Source organism: Lissotriton vulgaris, chromosome 9 (genome assembly GCF_964263255.1).
Source record: "Lissotriton vulgaris chromosome 9, aLisVul1.2, whole genome shotgun sequence".
In the NCBI taxonomy this organism is placed as follows: domain Eukaryota; kingdom Metazoa; phylum Chordata; class Amphibia; order Caudata; family Salamandridae; genus Lissotriton; species Lissotriton vulgaris.
The window spans coordinates 504,437,566-504,463,227 of NC_141697.1; the positions used below are offsets into that span (position 1 = coordinate 504,437,566).

Genomic DNA, 25,662 nt, shown 5'->3' on the forward strand with positions numbered 1-25,662 from the left:
AGCGCTTCCTCTTTCGCTGCTGGGTGGGGCCGCTCTCTTTAAAATGATGTCCCTACCCAGTTTCCTAAACGCCCTACAAAACTGCCCTGTCCCTGACCCAGCAAAGTATTTTAAAGAAATTGAAGAGCTGCAGAGGTTGTTGTTATGGGAAGGGAAACCAAGAATAGCGCTTCATAAACTGGTCCTTAACTGGTACGATGGTGATACTAGCCTCTCGGACCTTAAAAAATACTATTGGGCGGTGCACCTCGCCACCATTAATCAAGGCACATACCTCCCCCTAGGAGACCCAGGCTATGCCGTGGATAGATGGCTGCTGCCGGGGGGGGACATATAACAGAGCCCTGTATGCAAGACCCAAGAGGTTTCCATTAACCGGCCCCACCATGCACTCGGTCTGGGTCTGGCACGCGGTGAACAGAAGTCTGGGGAGGGATCGCAAGTTGATGCTGGCCACCCCTCTTTGGGATTCAGAGAAACTGGGCAGCTAATATTTCTCCAAGGGCTTTGACAAATGGGACATGATTGATATCTCCCGGGACCTCTGGGTGAAGGGGGACATCCTTAGCTTTGACCAACTACAACAACAATACGAACTTGCGGGCACTGAGTATTTCCGCTATCTGCAGGTCCGACATGCCCTGACCACGACCTTAGAGAAAGGCTACCCCCCGCCCCCCCAGTCATTCCCACTAGAGGATAGACTGCTGGTTGGTCTTCTCCCACAGAGAGCCATCTCGCTGACTTGCAAAAAGCTAGTCAATAATACACCTGACCCACTGGTTGCATTGCGGGAGTCCTGGGAGTGGGACGGCCTACTACTTGACAATGAGGAGTGGAGGGAGGCATTGGCCTCCCCTCTAGAAGTGGCGATTTCTGCTTGCCTTCAACTAGTACAGTTGAAAATACTCCATAGAACCTACATCACTGGCCACAGTGGCTGCGCATGGGACTGGGGGAAATTGCAGACTTCAGATGACAGTGTGGGCAGGTTGCCACCTTCATGCATATACTCTGGGAGTGTGAAAAGATACAAAGATACTGGAGGGGAATACATGTGGTCATGAGAGGCGTCCTCCACAAAAATATTAACCCGGAGGCTAAGAGGTGTTTGCTAAATGTGTGGGAACCCACTGATTTGACAGGGGCGGAGAGACTATGGGTAACCCTGGGAGCCGCTGTCGCCAAGAGAGACATTGCCCAGATGTGGGGAGGATCACTCCCACCACACTGGCCATGTGGAAGACACACATTGATTGGTGCATGTTCAGGGAAAAGATGGTCTACATGGCAAGAGGATGCCCCCAAAAATGGTCCCGGGTATGGTCTAAATGGAATATGTATAGGGGGATATATGTGTGCCACTAGTGGCTGCGGGAGAAGAGGAGTCTGGTTCCCCTTAACAGTTCTTTCTTCCCCAGTGCTGTGTTTCTGTCTTTTTTTCTTTTCTCTTTTCGCTCAAGTCTCCCAAACATATGCCATACCCACCAACTTTCTGTATAGATACATATGCAATGCTGATTGCTTTGTTTTGTTTTGTTTTCTTTGTTGAAAAAAACAAAAAAAGATAATATAAAAAAATATTGTGGTTAATCAAGATATTGCAGTGGCGCTGTCACTAATTTGTTTTATCATCATCATAAAATCTTTAATGGGCTGACAACAACAACCATAAAAGAGCACAGAGAACATTGCATAAAACCATACTTATATAACACATGAACATAAAATACATAATTTTAAAAGCCAGATAACAGTAAGAACAGATAAGAAGCGCTCTGTGTGCAGCTATACACTAATCAGTCAGGTCTTGGTCGCCTGGTAATCAGTGCTGCTCCTAAAAACAGGAAACAGCAAATAAAACATGTTCCTTGGGGAGAATCTGCAGATACACAATAGCAGGGCGTACTTGAAGGAAGTTCAGGGATTTCAACAGAGGGGTTAAAATTGCTTTCTAGGCCTGCTAATATAATTGCAGAACATTAAAAAATGCATAGTGTCCTGCAGAGACCTATTGTCGCAACTGCAGGGCAACCTAAGACCAGGTTTTACCAATCCAGTAGATGATGTCAGGAGATGGTGTAACAAGTTAAATCTTAAGGCTGCGCTGGTGCTTACTTTCTCTCATCTTGCCACATCCAGTTGCTGGGGCGACCACTACATTTTCCTCCTGTAAGCGATCGCTGAGGATTGCTCCTTTGGCCATCTCGATCACTTGCTACAGTGAAGGGGTGCTGTTGCAGACTGCACGTCCCAGAATCCTTTCCTAGATTATCCCCTGTGGCTCATCAGCGCTATTTAAGCGTATGGCAGTCCTGCTACGCGAGATGCACCTGGACAAAGGCTGGGCCCATCTAGCGCCCAACAGCACCAGAAAGAGGCAGGGCCACCCCGCTTAATTTTGCTTTGAGGATGCTATGATGAGCAAGAGAAAGTCAAAAAGCTCCCAGGACACAGATTTGGATCTTTAAAGAAACCCAATTAAGTGCTCATACATCATTTCTTACATTACCTCAGGCAGTGGGGGCTTTGACCGAGAATTCAACATAATGAACAGAGATTGTGTTGTGCCGTAAAAAGCGGTCCTAAAAACCCTAGTCCACTTGATTCTCACAATGGTGCGAGGACTGAGGAAGAGAGCACTAATTTACCCCCGACTGAGGTGTGGTGTAACCTGACGACGACCGACTTCATGGGGATAGGACAGTTTCCAGTACAGACTCCAGAAGAGGCTCAATTGAGTGGTGGAATCCAAAAGGGTGGTCAGACCTCTGGGGGTCATAAGAAAGGGAGAAGTATTTGAAATCAAGGTCCTCGCTGCTCCTTCTTTGATGTTTAACATAGACCCAGGCTCAGCTATTGACCTAGCCACTGTCGCCCCTAGCACCACTTTAGCGGACTTGAATGCTCATGAATTATAATTAACATCTATTCAGGAGTAGTTGCTTAAAGCCCTCTGTGATTATATTGGTCAAATCTTATCAGGCCCGATGGAGGGCTTGTATACAAGGTTAGGGGCTATTGAATCATCTTTGGGTAATCTGAAAGTCCTGGTTATAGGGGGTGGGGTGCAAAACTGTCCCCTAGTGAGCAGAGTGCACTGGGGTCTTTTAAATGAACCTTGTTCTCCAACCCACTCTGCCTGCTCTGGTTTGGGCTCTGCTGACACTCGTTCCATGGAAGATGGGAAAGTTGGTGGGGGGAGGGGCAGGGATAAGCGCTCAGAGAACACTGTAACTTAAAAATCCAAACCGTCGAACAGATGGTGGATCGAGGGCCTGTCCTTCATAATTCCCAGTGTATAGGAGAGGTGACCTACTAGGCCCATAGGGATCATCAACAGTTTAGAAGTCCATTTTCTATTGGCATGGACAAGAATGACGAGGAGGTTCTTACCGCTTTTCACAGGATTTGCGAGCAGGTTGCTAAAGACCTCAGCAAGCCTGCGGGCAAGAGGACCTTAGAGGGGGATAGATGGTTTCACCAAATCTATTCTAAGGCCCATTAGGGCCTGATGGGGCAATGAGCCATACCCCTAGGGGCAAACATGAGATAGCAATGAGGAGAAAAGCATACAAACAAGCCCTGACTGATAGGAAAAAAAGAACTAAAAATGACAGAGAGCCTGGGATTATCTCTTGCAGGATAGCGTCCTGAATTATAGTGTGAGGTTCTGGGAGGAGTTCAACAGGCCATTTTTTAAGGAATACAGAAATGAAGCGATGCACTGTATCATCGCCCCAGATATCTGGGTCACGCACTTCCAGGGAATTTATGATAACGCTATGGTCGAGACACAAACTTTGGATCTGGTTGAATGGAGCAGGGTTTATACCTTAGGTCTAACTGAGGGGGAGATTTTTGATGCCATTGTAACAATACCCAATGCGAAGGCACTGGGCCATGATGGGGTGCCCCCGGATTTATTTAAGTCTGAACCACAAGTATAGGCAAAAAAATGTAACACAGGTAGTTAATGCTGTTTACAGGAAAGATATCCCACAGTACTGGTCCAAGGCCAAAATTGTCCCCGTATTCAAGAAGGTCTTAAGATCAGGCACAAAATGCTACTGACCTGTCTCCCTTATAGATACAACCGTTAAGGTCTTATGGAAAGTTATTATCTCTAAGCTTGTGGAGTGGTCGGAGAAGAACAACGTGATTTCCAGTTTTCAATATGGATTCAGGCCGGGAAAGGTACCCTGGACCAGCGCCTGAATCTACAATTGATTATTGGAAAATACATGGTGGCAAAGAAAGGTTCATTGTATATGGCATTTATGGATTCCACTCTGCGTTCAATCGTGTAAACAGATCGAAACTGTGGATGGTGTTGATTGACCTTGGGGTGGATAAGTATATAGGGAATTTCGTACGTGAATTACATCTGAATCTCGCTGCCTCAATAAGGTACCATCAGACAGGGAGCTTGTCTGGGTTTTTGAATATGCATGTGGCGGTCAACACAGTTAGTGACCGCCCTTCTTTTTGCGGATGAGGCTGTTCTAATTTCTAGGACCGCAGTAGGTTTGCAACAGCTGGTGGATTCTTTTATGGCTTTATTAGTGCATTAGATTTGAGCACTAATTATTCCAAACCACTTACTATGGTTGTTGGCTTCAGGGAACACTAGAAAAAAAACTTTGGAGGAGAAATAGAATTGGCCAGGGTACCAACCTTTCATATCTAGGGGTCCTTTTCGATGAAAGAGGTTCATGGACCCACCAAAGGAGGACAAAAGGGAATGCATTTTTGAAAGCTGCAGTTGCGACCTTTGATTTTGCTAAAAGGCTGGGGGCTAACCCAGTGCAGGCACTCATCAAAGTGTATCAGGCCAAATGTATTTCAATTGCCAGCTAGGGTAGCGATATTTGGGTTAACTTGGACTGAAAGATCTTCAGACTGTTGAAAGAAATGTTAAAGGAAATTGTTGGGTTTCCCACAATCAGTATCCGTATAGATGAAGAGCCGGGGTATATAGGTGACCAATTAGCACTTGCGCCCTTGCTGACATGGATTAGGGTATTGTGTAACGCGGTGCTAGCACAGGGCGTTATACATCCCAAGGATCAAATACATCAAGGACATTACGTGCAAATTGTTTCGCCTTTATTGATTTGAGAACCCGTATGGTATCACAAAGAGGGATTTGATTAGGGCAAAGGAGCACTTTGTCCGCATGATGGGCTCAGAAAGGGAGGCGCAGGAACTCATTAAACCTACAATTCGGTCCTATATCATGTTAAAAACTTGCCCCTCGGTGGAGCCATTTTTAATTATAGTAACATTATCCTAACACCGATACCTGTTGACTAGATTCAGACAAAACCTCTTACAGTGGACCTTGGCAGACCCGCAAGGTAGACTTAAGGTGGACGAGAAAGGTCCTTGTTTGTGTGACAATTTCTCTCAGCAAGACAATTTGCACGTTATCGTTTTCTGTGACCACTACAGAGCCTTGTAGAATCGTTATATACTGCCTTTATTTAAGAAGCAGCTCTTTGAGCAAGTGAGTCCAGCGCTGGTATACTTACAAATGTTGACAAGTCCTTAAATAAGTTTTGATTTAGTAAGCTTATTGATAGGGACTCTCTGAATCAGGAAGAGGTTGCCTGGTTGATATGATGATCTTATGCTATGTGCACAGGCGATGAATTTGTATCCGCTTTTACCTTTTTGTGTTAATGTATTTTTACATTTGTGAGTTTGTCATATGTCTGCTTTTATGGTTTTTATTAACTAAATAAAGTTGTGTTGAAAGTTAAATCTGAACCTGACAAATATAAAACCTATCACGCATGTTGCATACCTGCACCAAGTAATGCCTCATACCATGAACGGTCTTTAAAAGTATATATCCCCTCACCAAGGGTTTCAACAGCTCCTCCTGTTCTCTGGTTACCAAATCCCGCTCAAGAAACAGCACCTTTACTCTTTTAAACTCTTGGGGCGTCACTGAGTGGGGATCAGAATAAATATAGTCTCTCCCTAGAGAGGCAAAACTCCCTTCACATGAGCTATGCAAGGGGATTCGATGTGCAAGGCCAAGAGACAGACAGTGTGAGAGAATCAATCTGTTACATTTCAGATCCTCCCTGGTCCAGATCTTAACCCAACACAGCAGTAAGCTAAGGGGGTTCATCACACTTTCGGTGTGTTTTTAAAAAAATTAACTGGCCTTTGAAGTACTGTGGTTGAAAATTTGTAGAGTGCAGGCAAGGAAATCAGTCAATCATTCACTAAGGGATGTAAGGGGGAAGAAAGGCTATATAGGGCAGTCCCCCACTCAGCAAATATGAAACAAAAAGCCCTATTCAGCCTGCATGGTTTGATTCTCAAACTCTGTAACTACTGGGGCCACACCTCATATTGGCTCACCCAAAAAATTTTTTACATTTGACCGCTGCTGTGTTACAGGTCCGGACATGCCATGAAATATGAAAGTAGATGTGTACAGACTCACCCACATAGAGTGAGTGGGTGAGTCTGTACACATCTACTTTCATATTTCATGGCATGTCCGGACCTGTAACACAGCAGCGGTCAAATTTAAAAAAAAATTTTGGTGAGCCAATATGAGGTGTGGCCCCAGTAGTTACAGAGTTTGAGAATCAAACCATGCAGGCTGAATAATGGAAAGGGGCGACCATTCGGTCCCCCCGAACGTATGGTGGAGTACCACGATCCCCCCGGGAAGCCATCTTGGGCGGGAGGCGAGTCTCGGCTGGTATGCCCGAAGCGGCGTAGCCGGGGCGCGCCTTTTCCCGCCCTGGAGTGGGTTGTCCTAGACACTGACGCGCTCGCCCACGCCCTCGGAGGCAGGCGGGGGCGGGTTGACGCCCGCCCTGAAGACGGATAAAAGGAGCAACAAGCCAAGAAAGCATCCTCTTGTTCCTGTGCTCTGAAGCTACACCTCCCCGCTGCACGTGAGCTCGAGATGGAACGAAGAGCCAATTTTGAGCGTTGTAATCTTTCTTTTTGTCTTACAGATATCCCGTCTGAGAATGTCCAAGAAAGTCGGAAAGCGGGTCGGTACCGATCAGATGCTCCGCATGCTCATGAAGGAGGTAGCCGATTTGAAGAAGCAGATGGCGGCTAAGAACGGGGAGGGAGGACCGAAACGGCCTTTGCCGGGAGTAGTCCCCGGTGGGAGAGGCAAGAGGTCCAGAAGGGGGGCGCTTGGGGGGGAAACCCCGGTTCCCGATACCCCACTTGAGGAGCCAACCCTGGTGCCGAAGGAGGGGAATCCGATCCCCGTGGTGGTCACCCCCGTGACCGGGGAAGATATGCCTCCCGAGTTAGCGGCACAATTGGCAGCGTGGTTGGGAAAAGATAGCGAGGGCACCACGGCTGACGACGCCCGGGCAGTAATGAGACAACTGCGGGAATCTAGGGAGGCTGTGAAGGCACCATCTTCTGTTACCCCGCCGATTCCGGCGGCGGAAAATGCAACAGGCCCAGGTTCGGCGGCAAATGCAGCTTCTGGTTCAGGTAAGCGGCCATTGCCGATCGCGGGGGAGGGGTCTGTACCTTCACGAAGGGAGAAGGTGGCTCAGCATGTTCCACTGGAAATTAAGGAAAAGATTTGGGCGAATAAGTATGTTAATATTTTTTCTTTGCTTACCGACCATTACGAGATGGAGCATGTTAAGAGCCAAAAGGAGCTCATGCATCCGAGTGTTTGGCGCGCAAAAATGGCCGCCTTTAAGGTTGACGAAAACATTGGTACTTGGGGCAGAGCGTGGGGCATTTTTACCTCCATCATGGGCGAGCGCAGGCCCGAGTTGCTGACCGAGTTGCCTATTTATCAATCACGTATCATGGAGTATTCCGTAGCGTATGGGGGCAATCAGTGGTTCTGCTATGACAATATTTTTAGAAAAGCTAAGGAACACGACCCAGTTCTGACTTGGGATTGTTACGACTCCGTGTCATGGCAAAAAATGGAGAGTACAGGAATGTTAAAAGTGCCATTGTCAGGGAGTAGCGGGGGTGAATCTTCCCGCCAATACTCTGGGACACCCTTTCGGACGGGTGCAGGTAACGAGTACCACTCGAAGCCGAGTGGCAACGCAGGTAAAAGGGGGATTTGTTGGAATTTTAACAGAGGTAAATGTACGAGGCCCCAGGGGTCATGCAAGTTCAGACATGAATGTGGGGGGTGTGGGCAGCCATCCCATCCTGAGTCCATGTGCAGAGCCAAAACGGGTGATAACGGTGGTAAGGGGAGCGCCAAACAGGTCTGAAATAGTCCGAGGGGCGCCTTTACCTACTCCGATTGATACCATGGCAATGATTCCTTGGCTCAGCGAATACCCGGATCATGCTTCCGCTGGGGTGTTGCGAAACGGGTTTTCATATGGTTTCCGCATCCCAGTGGGGGATTTTCAGGGTGTAGCAAACTGTAAGAATCAACTATCGGTCTTGCAGCATACGGCTGTGGTACAGGTAAAGATTGGGAAGGAGGTGACTCGAGGTCGTGTCGCCGGTCCATTTGATTTGCCACCGGTTGCTAACTTTGTTTGTTCCCCTCTAGGGGTGGTCCCCAAGAAGGACCCGGGTGAGTTTCGGCTGATACATAACTTGTCAGCCCCACGTGGTCTTTCCGTGAATGATGCGATAGACCCGGAAGTGTGTTCGGTGCGGTACGCATCTTTCGATGAGGCCGTCGCCATGTTGAATCGCCTGGGGCCCGGGGCGCTGATGGCAAAATCAGACATCGAGTCAGCGTTCCGGTTGCTCCCGGTACACCCAGACGATCAGCGTCTCCTTGGTTTCAGGTTTCAGGGTCGCTATTACATGGACAGATGTATGCCAATGGGATGTTCTATATCTTGTGCCTATTTTGAAAAGTTCAGTTGTTTTCTGCAATGGGTCTTCACAAAGAAGACGGGTTTTCAACATGTTATGCATTATCTCGATGACTTTCTGTTCCTGGGGGCAGCCGGGGATCCAGAATGTGGACAGGCTTTAAATGAATTTTGTGTCTTAATGAACCAATTTGGTGTGCCATTGGCGCCAGGTAAGACCGTGGGTCCCTCGACTTCCCTCGAGTTTCTGGGGATCGAGCTCGACTCGGTAGAGGGTTGTTTTCGATTACCAAGAGAAAAGGTTTTAAAATTCAGGGCATCCCTTGAAACATGTATTAGTGAGACTAAGGTAAAACTGCATCAATTGCAACAAGTGGTGGGCCAGTTGAATTTTGCCCTGAGAGTATTGCCGATGGCCCGCCCCTTTTCCCGCTCGATTGCACAAGCCATGGTCGGCCTGAAGGAGGGTCATCACCGCACGAGGCTCTCGGCAAAGGTTCGCCAGGACATGCGCATTTGGTTGGCATTTCTGGCGGATTTCAATGGTCGAATTGTCTGGAACAAACCGGCGGTGTCCTCTGAGGAGCTGGGGCTGTGGACAGATTCGGCGGGGAGTATAGGTTTTGGTGCCATATTCGGCACACAATGGTCGGCTCAAAAATGGCCGTCATGGTGGCATGAGTGCGGATTGACGAGGAACATTGCTTTTCTCGAACTTTTCCCTATTTTGGTGGCCCTGAAAACTTGGCCTGAGGGGTTCCGGGATCATTCTGTGGTGTTTTGGTCTGACAACATGACCGTGGTTGAGAGTATCAATAGTCAGGCAGCACGTTGCAAATGGATGCTGAGACTGCTTAAAGAAATTGTGTTATTGTGCATGCAGTTGAATGTGCTCTTTAGGGCAAGACATGTCCCGGGGGTACTGAACCAAGCGGCTGATGCGCTTTCTCGTTTCCGTATGCAGGCTTTTTGGGGTTTTCTGCCCACAGCGGACCCGGTGGCAGCACCCTTTCCCGAAGCTCTCTGGTCTCTCGGTGCCCCGAACTACAAAACCTCGTGGGAGAGAGTTTAGCACCCAGGACAAGGAAGGCATACGAAGGGGCGTTCCGTTCCTATTGGTCCTTTTTGGGTTCTGCTAGGGGGGAGCTTTGGGGCCAGGAGGAGCTTGTCGTAAAATTTTTGCTGTCTTTACATCAGGCAGGCAAATCAGTAGCTACGGCCCAGAGGCATCGGGCCGCCATTTCCTTTATGGCAAGGGCTCATGGGATCCAGGACCCGACAGCGTCTTTCGTGGAGCATAAAGCGCTACGTGGGTGGCAACGCCTTGAGGGTCGCAGAGCAGATGAGAGGCACCCGATAGGTCTGGATAGGTTGGCCCTGTTATTTTCCGTACTCCCTGCAACGTGTTCATCACAGTATGAAACAGTGTTATTCCGAGCCGCTTTTGCGCTAGCATTCCATGGGGCTATGCGGGTAAGCGAACTAGTGGCCAAGAACAAGCAGGATACGATGGGGGGACTGTGCCGAGAGCATATTCAGGTCAAGGGGGAGACGATGACTGTCTCGTTTGTCAGGTCCAAAACCGATCAGGGTGCGATTGGGGACTGCATAATCATACAAAGGATTCCCGGGTCTTCCATGTGCCCTGTGGTTTGCGTAGAGGAATATTTAGCGCAAAGGGTGGCATCATGGGGGGGGACCTTTTTGAGACACGCTGACGCCACCCCACTGACAAGGTTTCAGTTCCAGCGGGTGCTTGCGATGTCGATTTCGGCCGCGGGCTTGAACCCCGGCGAGTTTGGGACCCATTCCTTTCGGATAGGGGCTGCTACAGAGGCTACAGCCAGGGGTCTGAGTGTAGAAGAAGTAAAACGTGTGGGGCGTTGGTCCTCCAATTGTTATAAAAGGTATGTGCGGTTGCACATGTTGTGAAGCTGTAATGATGTACTCACGCTTCTTGTTTTTGTTTGGTTTTCAGTTGCGCAAGCCTACGAGGCGGGGCGGACTGTGCAGTCGACCCGACACCTGGGGACCAGCGGTCAGACATCACCGGCTGTGAAAAAGGAGGTGTGGGTCGTGGGCCACTCATACGTGAGGCGTGCCGCGGACGTATTCAAAGCAGGTGACATGATTCACGTGGCTGGGGAATACGGGTACAGTGTGTCCTTCTACGGAAAGGGCGGGCTCTGTATTGACCAGTTTCAATCCTTTTTCGAGGGTTTGTTAGGGCGGACAAGGTCACCGCCGTCTATAATCATAGTCCATCTTGGGGGCAACGATTTGGTGGCCACTGGTAGACGACTTCTTCTTGAGGCAATGCTTTCCACAGTAAGTTGGTTGGCAAGAAGAGTTCCAGGGTGCACAATTGCATGGTCCCATATGATCCCACGAAAAGTGTGGCGGGGGGCTATTTCGGTTTCTGCTCTGAATCATTCAGTAAGGAAAATAAATAACAAAGTGAGTAGATTGTTTCGTTCAAGTACACTGCATTCTGTTTCGCATGGTTGTATCAAAGGGGACAGTATGTATTTGGGGGATGGTGTTCATTTGTCCCGGGTGGGGAATGAGTTACTCATAGGAGACCTCATAGCTTGGTTAAAGAGTTTATAACATGACCTTTAGGCAGGAGTGGTTGTGGGGGGTCCGGATAGCCGGTCAACTATCCGGCCTGTGGCGGTAAGGTCATGATCGGTGAGCAGTAATTGGAAGATCCCTATGGGGGGGCGTCACCCATTACGGATGGGAGCGCTCGGGGGAGGTGGCCATTGGCCCCTCAACGGGGAGGCGGTCCCGTCTAAGGATAGGCCGCCGGAAGGAAAGGAAAGGTGGTCAAGGCCCCTTTCTGGATAGGAGGGGCTACGGGCCCTCCTGGGGAATTTCCCGGGGCCAGGACATCTGCGACGGCAGATGGGTAAGTTGTGTGGGGTTCGGGAGGGGGTTTACGCTACCTCTTAGACACCTCACACGAGTCCTCGGACGACCGTTAAATGGCGTTGAGTTCCTTGGGGCCCCCGTCAAGTCCAAGGGAAATTGGTAGATGCACTTGAGGTACGCCTCTGTGCGGTTGGTCCTCTCACAAGTGAGGGTGGTATTTCTGGTTTAGGGATCTGACACCGGTTACGACCTTGCCGTTGGCCCTTAACGTTAGGATGTACAATTTCAAGTCAAATGTTTTTGTAGGATGTTAGTTCGGCTAGGAGAACCTTTGTATTAGAGATCTGTTAAGGTTAGCCAAACATCGTAATGTGGAAATGAAATTGTACATAATATGAAACTGTTATTTTAATGTTTTGATTTTGTTTCATATTTTAATAAATACGGCCGGGAGGGTCACTCCCTCCCGCCTTCCAAAAGTTCAGAACCGTTTCCGGTTTCCCATCCTTGGGGATTGTGTTGAGAGGGGGTGGCGGGTATCTCAGCCATATGGAAAGGGGCGACCATTCGGTCCCCCCGAACGTATGGTGGAGTACCACGATCCCCCCGGGAAGCCATCTTGGGCGGGAGGCGAGTCTCGGCTGGTATGCCCGAAGCGGCATAGCCGGGGCGCGCCTTTTCCCGCCCTGGAGTGGGTTGTCCTAGACACTGACGCGCTCGGCCACGCCCTCGGAGGCAGGCGGGGGCGGGTTGACGCCCGCCCTGAAGACGGATAAAAGGAGCAACAAGCCAAGAAAGCCTCCTCTTGTTCCTGTGCTCTGAAGCTGCACCTCCCCGCTGCACGTGAGCTCGAGACGGAACGAAGAGCCAATTTTGACCCACCCACCAGCCCCTGAGGACAGCTAGTTGTTTTGAATAAAGTTTTGATGTGGTAACTCTATTTTCTTACAGGTTGTGACGATTGTCGTGATATTTTGAGTATGCAATAAAGATGGTCACTTTCAGTATGTTTTGCAAATAAAGTATTTTGCACTAGTGTTGATCAGTAATCATGCTTGTAATAAGTTATAATTGTTTTTGTAATTTAGTAATTTAGGTAGATTTGTCGTATTTATTGTCGGGCGGTAAGGTCATGATCGGTGAGCAGTAATTGGAAGATCCCTATGGGGGGGCGTCACCCATTACGGATGGGAGCGCTCGGGGGAGGTGGCCATTGGCCCCTCAACGGGGAGGCGGTCCCGTCTAAGGATAGGCCGCCGGAAGGAAAGGAAAGGTGGTCAAGGCCCCTTCCTGGATAGGAGGGGCTACGGGCCCTCCTGGGGAATTTCCCGGGGCCAGGACATCTGCGACGGCAGATGGGTAAGTTGTGTGGGGTTCGGGAGGGGGTTTACGCTACCTCTTAGACACCTCACACGAGTCCTCGGACGACCGTTAAATGGCGTTGAGTTCATTGGGGCCCCCGTCAAGTCCAAGGGAAATTGGTAGATGCACTTGAGGTACGCCTCTGTGCGGTTGGTCCTCTCACAAGTGAGGGTGGTATTTCTGGTTTAGGGATCTGACACCGGTTACGACCTTGCCGTTGGCCCTTAAGGTTAGGATGTACAATTTCAAGTCAAATGTTTTTGTAGGATGTTAGTTCGGCTAGGAGAACCTTTGTATTAGAGATCTGTTAAGGTTAGCCAAACATCGTAATGTGGAAATGAAATTGTACATAATATGAAACTGTTATTTTAATGTTTTGATTTTGTTTCATATTTTAATAAATACGGCCGGGAGGGTCACTCCCTCCCGCCTTCCAAAAGTTCAGAACCGTTTCCGGTTTCCCATCCTTGGGGATTGTGTTGAGAGGGGGTGGCGGGTATCTCAGCCATAGGAAATCAGTCACTCAAACTTATATTTTCAACATTTGGTGGTGCGATGTTTCCAAGGTAAAACAATGTGCTTCATGGAGGTGGAAAGAATTATCTTTCAGGCTGCAGTCTCAATAACAAATATTTTCTTTACTGAAAATCTCAAGCGCCAGAGAAATACAAACACTCATTCCACATGAATTCCAACAATAAGTACTGATCAATAAAAAAATTAAGATGCCACTCATGAAAACCTTCACAGTGAAAGAGAGTTTTAGAAAAAACTGCAAATTTAACTTAGCGAATATAAAAATTAGTACTTTTAACATGTAATAAAGTGAATAGTTAAAGGGTTGAAAAGAGCACAAATGCACCAAGTATTAATAACTACTCGTACTAGGCGTCAAAATATTAATTCAGCATTGTTTATGAATAGTTCAAATAAAGATGATGAATAAGCACAAGTGCCTAACTCTTGAATTTTTTTATGATCATGTTTTACTAAATGAAAGTCACATATTGTTATGCAGAATCTCTCTATATGCTTGGAAAATAACTGAAGTCAGCATAGCAATTCATTGTTTAACAGAACTAAGGATGATAGCCATGTAGAGAATGATGTATTACCCTGTATTTGACCTCCTTTTTAACATATTTTGTTTTAATATTTCGAAGGGTGATTCAATTACTGAGTAATGTTCTCAAGCTGTTGCAGGCCACATTTCTCTGAATATTCATTGTTAGCTATACACAATTGCAATATTTAGAAGGTTAACGCTGTAGTCTCATCTGTGACAAAGGACATTGTCGACATAAAGCTAATATGTAGTTCGATATAAAACAGAAGTTACATTCTTGGAGATTACAGTCTGAAGGGATATTGTCCAGTTTCCTAGGAAGACTTAAAATGCTAATTGGACCAGAGGAAGAGAAGATGCAACATAGACTGCAACATTTTGTTTTTGGTTTGTTTATAAGTATACATGGCCCTAGAGTAGTTTAATATTCCCACCATCGCCATTTCTTTATCCACCATTTCCCTGACCCATGCTAGTCCTGTTTTCGCAGTTTACTACTGCTGTTGCATTCTCGATATACCTTGTGTCTTTGCTTTTCGAAGACTCTACTGATCTTTTTGGAACTCTCTTTATGAGGGTATCTATTTTGATCAACATTGATAATATATTGAGGTTTGTGCTTTATCCTTGATTTGAATCTCTTTCAACTCTGACTCTATGAGTTTGACTAACATCTTATTTCGGTCCCTTTCCGCAGAATAGGGATTTCTTTCCTTTATGGAATATGCTGAATGCATTTTATATGTTTGACTTAACCATTTTCTCTTACCAATTCAGTCAGATTGATTAATTTTGATAATGAGATGAAATTGATGCCTAATAAGGTATAAATTATTACATTTAAAAATCAAGGTTTTGGAACTAAAAATTAACTCTCATCATTGATTTTACTTAAAGTAGAAATTGTATATGTTAATGTATATATTGGTATAGCTCCTGACTGTTTTCGCTACAACAGCAAAGGTGCATCGCCGGCTGTGCTGAAATTCAACAAGCATGGATCCACTCTGGTCGTGTGATAGTGAACAGAGTTCGTGAACACAGATTCCTGCTGCAGCAATAGTCTCCTCCATTAAAGCTTCAGCCTTCCCTGTGCCATCAACTTCTTTGGTGTTTTAGACAGCCTATTTTGTTGCTCAAGTGAAACAACCATACTTCCACAAATGAGATATGGCTGGATATATGTTTAGGTTGGTGATGATGAGTGCGGAAGTGGTGTTTAGCTCACTGCCAGCTGCTTATCGAGCCGGGTAGGGTGTGCAAAAGCATCTTCAGTACTGACGCTGCACTGGCAGGGTTTGCCCTAGAGAATCAGCTTTGTGTTGTATTCAGTGTTTTAGGAATGGGAAGGGGGCAAATATATGTGTATGTAGACACATTGTTGATCATTATCTCACAAACCTGGGCATTTCAATTTTAAGTTTTGCAGAGGGTAGCTTGTAACATTTCCCTTGTTTTCTACAGCCAGCGGCCAAGCTTGGTGTGGGATGTATACTTTCCTCACTGGAACATTGCATCAGTTATACTACATTGTTTCTTAGAATGTTATTTCTCTTAGGAAACATTTAACACTTCTAAGTCAGGGTGCTTTTACCTTTGGGTTCCTTTTGTTTGAGGTTTTCCCTTTATTAGTACGGTTTAAAAAGTGGAAAAGAAGAATTTGTATTTTAAATAGTTCTATTCATTCACCTGCATACTATAAAGGCATCTTTGCAAGTTCCAGTGATTGTGGCGGCCTGTTAATTTTGTATGGGTCTTCATAATAAATAATCCCTGTCAATCTTTAGTACATAAAATGGTGTATGAAAGTGATTACTGTTAAGGGATTCTATAGTGATGAATTTTTTTTTTTAATTTGATTCACCTTAAGAGGTGATACTCATAAGAGTGGTTTGAAGACGTTCAAACTGGCTTAGTCTACATTAATTGTGGGAGAGATGATGTGAGAGTTTTCTGCAGAGAATGAAGTAAACCTTGCAGGTGAAAAAACATACTAAGACCAGATACTGAAGTAAACGCAAAAGACAATCTTTCCAAGTAAGTTGTCTGACATGTCATCTATTGATAGCTGCACTTTACAATGCACTGATAACTTTAGGATACATTTCTTACCTAAGAGGGGGAAAGATCTCAAGAAAGGGATAGAGAATGCCCTATGTGTTTTTCAAGAGAAACTTGTGGATATGTTTGATTCTTTAACTCACATTCTGGAGCTCACGAGAATAAGCAGCCTCTTAATTTACCTGTTTTATAAGAGCAGAACCAAATAGCCATTTGCCATTTGGGCAATGCAAATGCAGCCATCTCAGCAAGCCAGTTTAATTAAGTCTTTGCTAATGTGATTTGACATAACATTGACTGAAATGGCAGAAAAGATTTTGCAGAAAAAACCAAAGGGTACTTGTATGGAGACAACTTTTTAAAGGTGATTTTCACTTGCATATTACGCCACTCAAGATGTCTAGGTTATGTTTACTTGCAATAACTATATTATGTGAATTTCTGTGGTTTTGTTAGTTTAAAGGATTATTTTTGAACTAACATTGATTCTCTGGAACCAAACAGTAATTACTACTCCACGGTTTTTGCTCTAATGGTAGGTCAAATGATGTCTGGAGGTGGATGGCATGCCCAATTAATGGCTGAGAATTTTATTGAAAGCATTCCCCCCTTTCCCCTACTCTTGAAGATTCTTCTAAAAATATATCAGGTGGTAGCCTCGGTGATTCTGATTGCTCCGTTTGACTTTCCTACCCCCCCCCCCCCCCCCCCCCAAAAAAGATGTGGTTTTTGTTGATCCAGCAGCTAGACTCGAGTTCATTCTGTTCTTTCCACCTCAGATCTGCACCTTCTCCTTAGTGCCTTTAGAACAGCTACTATTGAACCCTTGTTGAAATTTCTGACCCCAAGTTTGGCGATCCTGGTGGCTGTTACGGTTACCTCTGCAAGGTGCTAGGGTGAGTTAGCAGCCAGTCTATGCACTGTTTCTAATCTAAGATTTCTTCCTAATGGTTTGGTGTTTTGCTCCTCTGCATCCTAAGATTTTATCATATTTTAATTTGGTCCAGGAGTTGGGGTATAACACTTGTCCTTCAGATGATTCTGATTTGACTGCCATGGACTACCACACAAAGCATTAGTTACATTAAAAAATCACCTGCCTCATGTCCATTAAAGTTAGGTGGGTCACAAAAGTTTGTCATAGTAAAAATTGCATTGTGGACATTTCTAGTACTGAATCGTACTGTAAATAAAAAAAATGTGTTGCTTTTACTCAAGGTCACAAAGGTAGTAACAGTTCCATCTTCACCAGTAGTGATTGGATAAAGTAAGCCATTTTCCAGGCCACTGTCTGTCAGTATTGATAGTCGACCTGGGGGTAGCTCTCAGAGTTCTGCATAGAGAACTCCGTGAAGGGACCAAAAAACTACGCCACGCTATGCAGAGTTCTGCAAGCTGCAGAGTGCTTTAGGTTGCGCTATCTACACGGATTTTTAGCTTTGGGCGTTTGGCCTACGCTGGAAAATCTACACCAACTACACCATGCGCAGTGCAGGAGGGCGCTGCTTCTTTCTGCTGCTCAAGTAGATTTTCTACTTGGGCGACAGCTTCCTCAATGCGAATGGATAATTTTTCAAAGCGCGGGGTCGAGCCCACCCTCGACCGCCTGCGTTGAGAAATCTCGCAGGGAGGTGGTTTAGCATTGGATTTTTCTCACTTACGATCGCAAACTTAACGTTGGCGAGCGCGACCGAGGATAAAACTCCTGTTTTGCGGAGCTGAGTTTTTTGCAACTCTGCATACGTCACAGAGTACGAAGTGCAGAAAACTCTGAGAACTGAGAGGAGTTCACCACCCAGGCCTCATTGATAGGACCTGGAATTATCAAAAAGTGGTCAAATGTTCACAAACAACTGCAGAAGTGAAGGTGCCTATATTGTAATCACTAAAGTAGCTACTAACCATGGGTCTGGGAGTAGTGTACTACTCGCCATAAAGCACTTCAACACCTCATCAGGGTAGTAAGCACTGTATAAATCCCATCTATTATACAATAACGCCCATCTTTGAATCTAGTGTTGCAATATGTATGGCTCCTCATAGGGCTAAGAGCCTAAGACCCAACCAGTGCTTAATTTGAACCGGTGCTTTCCGGTGTTCAGCACCGGCACTTAATTGGTTTCTGGTGCTGGGCACTGGCACCTACCTGTCAACACGATACTAAGAACAGCCTACCACATGGTGGCGCTGCTCATCTAATTTAGAGATGAGCAGAACAACATTTGTTTAGGAACACAATATACATTAAAACTGATAATACCTGCTTCCCCAGCTACTCCTTTAGCTTTGGAGACCTGGAATAATCTGAACCGTTGCATTTACATGTGAGGGAGATGGTTAGTAGTTGTTTTGGCAGCGATGACAAGGGCAATTGATGGGGCAAGGTGCAGTGGCCTCCTGGTCAGAGCCCTGGTACTTAATATTTTACAAATTAAGCACTGGACCAAACAGGTCTCCAATTGTGAACGCACGTTTATCGGCTAAATACGTGTGGAGATACACTCACTAGTTGCAATTTGTTTGAACAGAGCATAAAATAAATGTCTAAAAACTAAAAATTAAGCAAAATAATAAAAAGGGTTAATACAGACGGAAAATATAAAATATACATCATATACCTGGGACCCGCATTTTTAACTATTTGTTTCTGTCTTAATAACTACTTCCATACACATCATATCTTACAAAAGGCTTTATTGGGTGTGTTACAAATTAACAAGTTTACGCAAGCGAAACATGCTAACACGTATTACTCATGCGAGAGGTTCCCAAATGTGTGCCTTACCTCCCACCTCCCGACCGAGATGTTTTAAAAACCCGGGACTCGCTGCTTGGCGTTCGTATCTAACCAAACAGCGTTGCCAGGTTGAAATCTAAAACGTGCACAACGCCCTTTGAAACAAATGCAAAACAAGCCCGACCCTCAAATCAGAAAAAAGAATGTTAGGAGAATTATAAAGAACCAACTATTGGCTTGAAAGCTATGCAATAAAATCAATTACGAATTATTAAGTAAGACAAAAAGAACCAGATATCATTTTAAAATACCGACATGTCACGGTATAAAGTACCATTATTTGCGCCCGCCGGTTTCTCCCCATCAGTTAAACGGATATAGTGACTTATTTCAACATTCTTACTCGTTTTCTCAATTGAGTTCATTCCATATCTAATAACCGAGGAAAATGCTCTATTCCAAGCTCCGTTTGAAGATGGCGGCTATTGTGCTCTCTTAGTTTGATAACTTAACGCGGTCAGAGCGCGGCTGCTTTTGTCTGGTGCGTACGCATCTTATTGTAAAGGCGGGGCTATACTAGAGTTGACTGAGCTAACCAGCCATACAATACACTTCAACCATGCTTGAGTTTACAAGGCGAATAAGCAATTTATTTATTTGTATTCATGTATTTAATGCATTTTTATTAAGCGCGGATTTTACACGAAGGTGTCAGAGAGCACTGTACAATAGAACCAGTTACGTTACATGAGAGAACTGTTACAAAAATGGAACAAATACAAATCGCAGGCCAGAATCATAACAACGCAGGCAAAAGGAACACAATATCAAACACAACAAGTACAGAATGTACAAACAAAAATATAAATATATATTTTTTTTTTTGCAAGAAAAAAAACATACTTTATTGCATACAAAAATAGGGCGTGCAATTGTTTTCACTTTAAATTAAGGTGTGGTCTAGGTGGGACACTGGTCAAAAACTCCCAGGCAGATCACAACCCAGCTGAAAATGTGCCCATATCTTTGACGTCCATTGTTACTAAGTAGTTGTATCTGCTCTAAAAGGTATGTGCCCCTCGCCACATATAACAGGTATGGCTGTGCCCTCAAAAACGACAACCTTCCATCCCACTACTAATCCATGGGCTATATCGGTGATAAGTGGATGTCTGAAACAAAAAAAAGGCGGGCGGGGACACTCTGTATATTTAATTTATGACATGGTGTACCTTAAAAACAGAAATCTCTCAAGTAAAGAAATTGCAACAAAAAAAACAAGCATTGGAAATGCAATAGGTCTCGCAGTAGTAAAGTTTGAGCTATAGGTGTTATTTATTTTTTTGTTTTTTATTTATGTGTTGTTTTTTCTAAATAGCTAAATTAATAGCTTTCTTCTTTACAAAGCCAATAGTTATAATTTTTGTAAATGTGACACCTCTAGCATTTGTAAAGCAACATGTTTTGTATTAACGGGACTTATATGTGACTTATATGTATTGATATAAAAAAAATCAATGGCTTTTAAAAAAAGTTAATAATTAATACGTAAATAAAATGGATTTTATTTTATATTCCCAATAGCTTAAAGTTTATTAAATATATTTAGTGAAGATGCTGTGGTTGCGCTGAGTGAGGGTGAGGGTGAGTGAGGGTGAGGGTGAGTGAGGGGTTGAGGGTGAGTGAGGGTGAGGGGTTGAGGGTGAGTGAGGGTGGGTGAGGGGTTGAGGGTGAGTGAGGGTGGGTGAGGGTGAGTGAGGGTGAGTAAGGGTGAGTGAGGGTGAGTGAGGGTGAGTGAGGGTGAGGGGTTGAGGGTGAGGGAGGGTGAGGGGTTGAGGGTGAGTGAGGGTGAGGGGTTGAGAGTGAGTGAGGGTGAGGGTGAGTGAGGGTGAGGGATTGAGGGTGAGGGGTTGAGGGTGAGTGAGGGTGAGGGGTTGAGGGTGAGTGAGGGTGAGTGAGGATGAGGTGTTGAGGGTGGGTGAGGGTGAGTGAGGGTGAGGGTGGGTGAGGGTGAGTGACGGTGAGGGTGAGTGTGAGTGAGGGTGAGTGAGGGTGAGGGGTTGAGGGTGAGGGGTTGAGGGTGATTGAGGGTGAGGGTGAGTGAGGGTGAGGGGTTGAGGGTGAGACCTAAAAATGCCAACCATAAGACTATCAGTACATAAAGAAGTTAGTAGCTATTCCTATTTACGTCTGGAAAACGTAATAAGTTGTATGGTAGAATTACTTTATTAACTCTCGGGAGCTTAAAGAACATAGGGTGTTTCCTTTGAAAAGCAATTTCATGGCAGGAGTTACAAATGACGTCTAGTACATCTTTTATGTCTATAACAGGAAGTGACTATATACGGTCACACCCACTACCCGTTAACCCACCTTCTGTGAATTCCGGTACCAGAAGCTCTTGGCGACGGCTGTCTGCCTCTCTTACGTACTGCATGTTCGGAGATGACTTATGTGACGTCACAGCTGTCACAGACGCTGTGCCCGCTATGCCACTGATGCACATCGACCTACAGGCTCCTTGTGGGCCCTTGTATGAGCTTGTAATAAACTTTACCTTGAATCTCTCCGTTTGTCAATCTATCTTCCCACTACACCGAGGTAAAGGAAGAAGGGCTGTAGAGGAAAGAGCACAGTGGTATGAGGAGGTGGGAAAGAGGGCATTGGATGGATGCATATGGCTGCATATGAGCAGCAGATTATAGTGTGCCCCAAAGAAGAGTACGTGTCGTTATTGAGAACTATATTGGCATGTACACACAACACGCATACCCCTGCTGAATGTTATTGTTATGGGGCATACATTTCTTTAAAAAAATGGCGGAGCGAAAGGAACACCGTCAATACAGTTCTAAAAAAATGTAAAAAAAAAAACATACCGAACCGCTTCTAATTGGACCTAAAAATCAACACAACAGGGGGCGCGTCTGAAAGCTCGAACTTTAAATGAAGAAAAAAAAACGAAGATAGGCCTACAACCCATGCACGTAAAACAATGGAAGGGAAGTGTATTGTAAGTAAAAAAAAGCGGCCATCTTGAAGCTATTTCCTTGATATTTGTAACACTGAACGGAGCACGTACTAATGCCACGATTCAAAACGCAAAAACTGATTTTGAACAGGTAATAAAATATAATTAAGTCGAAATGGAAAATAAAGTATTATGGACGCCTACTTTGATGGTTAATATGCAGCATTCTTGTTTTTCTTCATTTAAAGTTCGAGCTTTCAGACGCGGGAGGGGGCGGAGCGGGGGTGTGGGAGGAGTGCGGGAACAGACGGCGAGGGGAGGAGAGTAGGGGAGGCACGGCCTAGCGGCCGTGCAATCAAGAAGTGAGGGGGCGGGAGAGTAGGCAAGGCAGGCGGCTGGGGGAATGTGCACGCGCTTTTAAGCTCAATGCGCATGCGCATTGAGCTTAAAAGTCACGGGCACAGCAAGGAATCGCCACGATTCCTTGCAAGTTGGACAAAGAGTGGATAAGCCCCCATAGTCTCGCTTGCTCGATGCGCATGCGCATCGACAGGCGAGACCTAAAAATGGATTGATTGGAGGTACATGTATGAAGGCTGTTGTAACGAAGACCATCTGGTAATGCAGTCATTTTCTTTTCACAGTGACTCCTTTCAACAAGCGTGATAATTTAGTTGTAGAGGACGTAAAGTAAATCACTGACTAAAAGAAAAAACTTGACGGAGATGCTGTGTGCATTGTTCAGTCAAATTTAGGTGCATCGAAAATATCCAGAAGTAGAATTCTGACTGGAAATAGAATCAGTCTTCTTAGACATATCCACAAAGAGGTTTCAAAAACATGATGTGTTTATACACAATGCTCTGTTCCACATGGTATGGTTTCCACAATCCAGGCAATCTCTGCACCCAGAGTCCTGACTCTTAATCCTTCCTGGCGCAGTAGTATGCATCGACGGCCCCAATCTTTCAGTACGTTAGGCTCTCCTCATGACGCACATACTCGCCAATGTCAGCCTGGTGAAATACTACAATCGCCATCGGGTCCACCTTCCTGCAGTCCAAGGTTGATTTTGCTGCTACTCCGAATCCCAGAGGAATGTCTGCCATTGAATATACCACCACACCCTGATACTGAGAGGTGTTCTCTGTGATTCTACCCAATCCTGACTTAAGCACATGGTTTCCATAGAGGAAAGACTGTTCTGCTCCGGCTTTCACCCACACCTTGTACTTGGCATAAGGGGCAAGATAATCCAGGGCAGTGATATGAAGGCGAAACTTCTGCGTCTTGGTGAACTTCCCGAAGCACGTCCCCAATGACACCAGTTTCTCTCTAGCAATGTTTGTAGCCAGCTTTAGGATCTTCTCACTGACACAGTAGACACGGTCATTATGTAACCGAAAACAGTACACCCCATCTGGTCTGTCCAATAGTAGCTTGATATTCTCTCCAATGTATCTTGACAGTTTCTCGAACATGGTCTTGGTTTCTTCTTCTGTCAACAGTCGCATTTTATTTATATGACAAATTTACAATGACTAAAGAACTTCCTGGCGAAAAATAGCAGGCCATAGAATCAAAACAACGCAGGCAAAAAGGAACACAATATCAAAGACAGCAAGCACATAATGTACAAACAAAAATATAAGTATAAATGATAAGTTTACAATGACTAAAGAACTTCCTGGCGGGGTCTGAGAAGGAGGGAATTAGTTCTGAAAGTGTCTTTGGAATAGAAGAGATTTGAGGTCCGCTTTGAAGATCTGGATGGATGGGATGGCATGGGGCAAAGGAGCAGGGCTGTTTCAGTGCTGCAATTTTGAATAAAGCAAGACTGGAACATGCAGAGGAGATTATTGTCCATAATGTGTTGGGAAAGTTGTTTTGCAACACATTTTTCTGTGATCTTTGAAAGAAAAGGGAGATTGGTGATGGAGCGGAAGTTATTGAGGTCGTTAGCATCTGCAGAGGGTTTTTAGGTCTCGCCTATTAATGCCACAAGGGATAATAGGTGAGAGTATAGAGGCCAAACCAAGGTCTGAAACCATCGCGGATTTCGGACAGTTCGTGTAGTGCAGTCGAGTGGAAAGCGCGTCCACATCAAAGCCATCAGCCTCCCTCGCACAAAAATCTGTCACTTCCCCAGCGTGCGCAGTGCGCGCTCGGCCTCACTTCTCCTCCCCCCTAATTACATCCCGCTTTCTCTTTCACGGCCGCGAGGACGTGAGCTTCACTTCAAAGGGGCCGCCAATGCTTGTTTCCCTGTTGTTCTCATCTTCATCTCACCCATGCTTACTCCTTACCCAGGTCTATCTCCATTGCTGTGCCTTCCACCTCTCATGCCTCTCTCCCCAACTCAACTTCTCAACCTCACTTCTCTCCCTGTTGCATTCCCGGGCTCCCTCATCATGCCTCTCTCCCTTTCTATACTCTCAGACTCCCTCTCCTCCTTCTCTCTCTTGCTTCGCTCTTGGGCTCCCTGTCCATACTTCTCGCCCCTGATACACTCTGTCTCCCTCTCCATGCTTCTGTCCCCTGCTGCACTCTCAGGCTCCCTGTCCGTGCACCTCACCCTTGCTTCACTCTTGGGCTCCCTCTCCTTGATTCTCTTCCTTGCTGCACTCTCTGCTCCCTCTCTGTGCTTCTCTCCCCTGCTGCACTCTCGTGCTCCGTCTCCGTGCCTCTCTCCCCAACAGCACTCTGGGGCTCCCTAACAGCACTCTCGTGCTCCGTCTCTTCCTAACAGCACTCTCGGGCTCCCACTCCGTACCTCTCTCCCTAACAGCACTCTCGGGCTTCCTCTCCGTGCCTCTCTCCCTAACAGCACTCTCGGGCTCCCTCTCCGCGCCTCTTTTCCTAACAGCACTCTCGGGCTCCCTATCTGTGCTTCTCTTCCCTTGCTTGTCTCTGTCTCCCTCTCTGTGCTTCTCTCAACTGCTGCACTCTCTGGCTCCCTCTCTGTGCTTCTCTCCCCTACTGCACTTTAGGGCTCCCTCTCTATGCTTCTCATCCTTGTTTCAGTGTTAAGCTCCCTCTCTGTGCTTCTCTCTGTTGCCATTCCCCTCAAATTGCCTTCCTCCTCTTCCTCCCTTTTTCGTCTCCCCCTGCTTGCCTCTTCTTTGTACACTCTTCCCCCCTCTGTCCACACTCTTCTGTCTCTTCTTTTCACACTCTTCTCTGCCGCTCCTTTCCACACTCTCACACACTGACCCATTTACTCTTTCTGTTTTGCACTTACCTTGACCCTGGGCACTGGATTCTGCACAACAGTTCGCAGAAGAAACACAAATGTATGCTCTGCTACTAGCTGATAAATTCAAGCACTACAAAAGCATTGATCAATGTCTTGAGGTATTTTATTTTTGCCATGGAAACTTTGGCATCGTGGACATGAACAAAGAAGTATTAGATGTTAATGCAGGGTTTATCTTTTCTGATGTGGCGGGTGTAGCATATGGAAACGCATTGTCAGGCCACTTACAATGAAGGCGCATCTTTTCGTATTACAAACAAGGGCGGCATCTGTACTGATAAAACGGAAGCGGAAGCCGTGCTGAAGCATAAAGTTAATGAAACTTGATACTGCAGCACAGCTCCCACTTTAAAATCCACCTGGTTCTATGGTACATCTCAACCCCTCCCGCGCCCATTTGGCCTCTAATCGTAAACTGAGAGGTGTTAATAGCACAGGGCTCTCAGTCGCCATGAAGTGGAATTTTTATTTCTGTCACAATTGAGCTATCTCTCATTTCTCTCTCTCGCGAACAGTCTAATTGGC

At 45.8% G+C, this 25,662-nt stretch overlaps 1 protein-coding gene and 1 pseudogene across 2 annotated transcripts in view; both read right to left on the reverse strand.

Moving 5' to 3' along the window:
• Positions 1-19,015, reverse strand: part of LRRC9 (leucine rich repeat containing 9) — a 719,638-nt gene extending 700,623 nt beyond the window's left edge. Inside the window, exon 1 of the mRNA XM_086937964.1 lies at positions 18,959-19,015. The gene's annotated coding sequence lies outside the window, so the exon portion shown is untranslated. The remainder of the gene's footprint in view (positions 1-18,958) is intronic.
• A 779-nt stretch (positions 19,016-19,794) lies between these two features.
• On the reverse strand, positions 19,795-23,395 carry LOC147690327 (60S ribosome subunit biogenesis protein NIP7 homolog pseudogene; annotated as a pseudogene). The gene is made up of 2 exons (XR_015299784.1): positions 22,435-23,395; positions 19,795-20,175 (listed from the first exon to the last, which is right to left on the reverse strand). The product of XR_015299784.1 is annotated as a 60S ribosome subunit biogenesis protein NIP7 homolog pseudogene (transcript).
• Between the last annotated feature and the right edge of the window lie 2,267 nt (positions 23,396-25,662).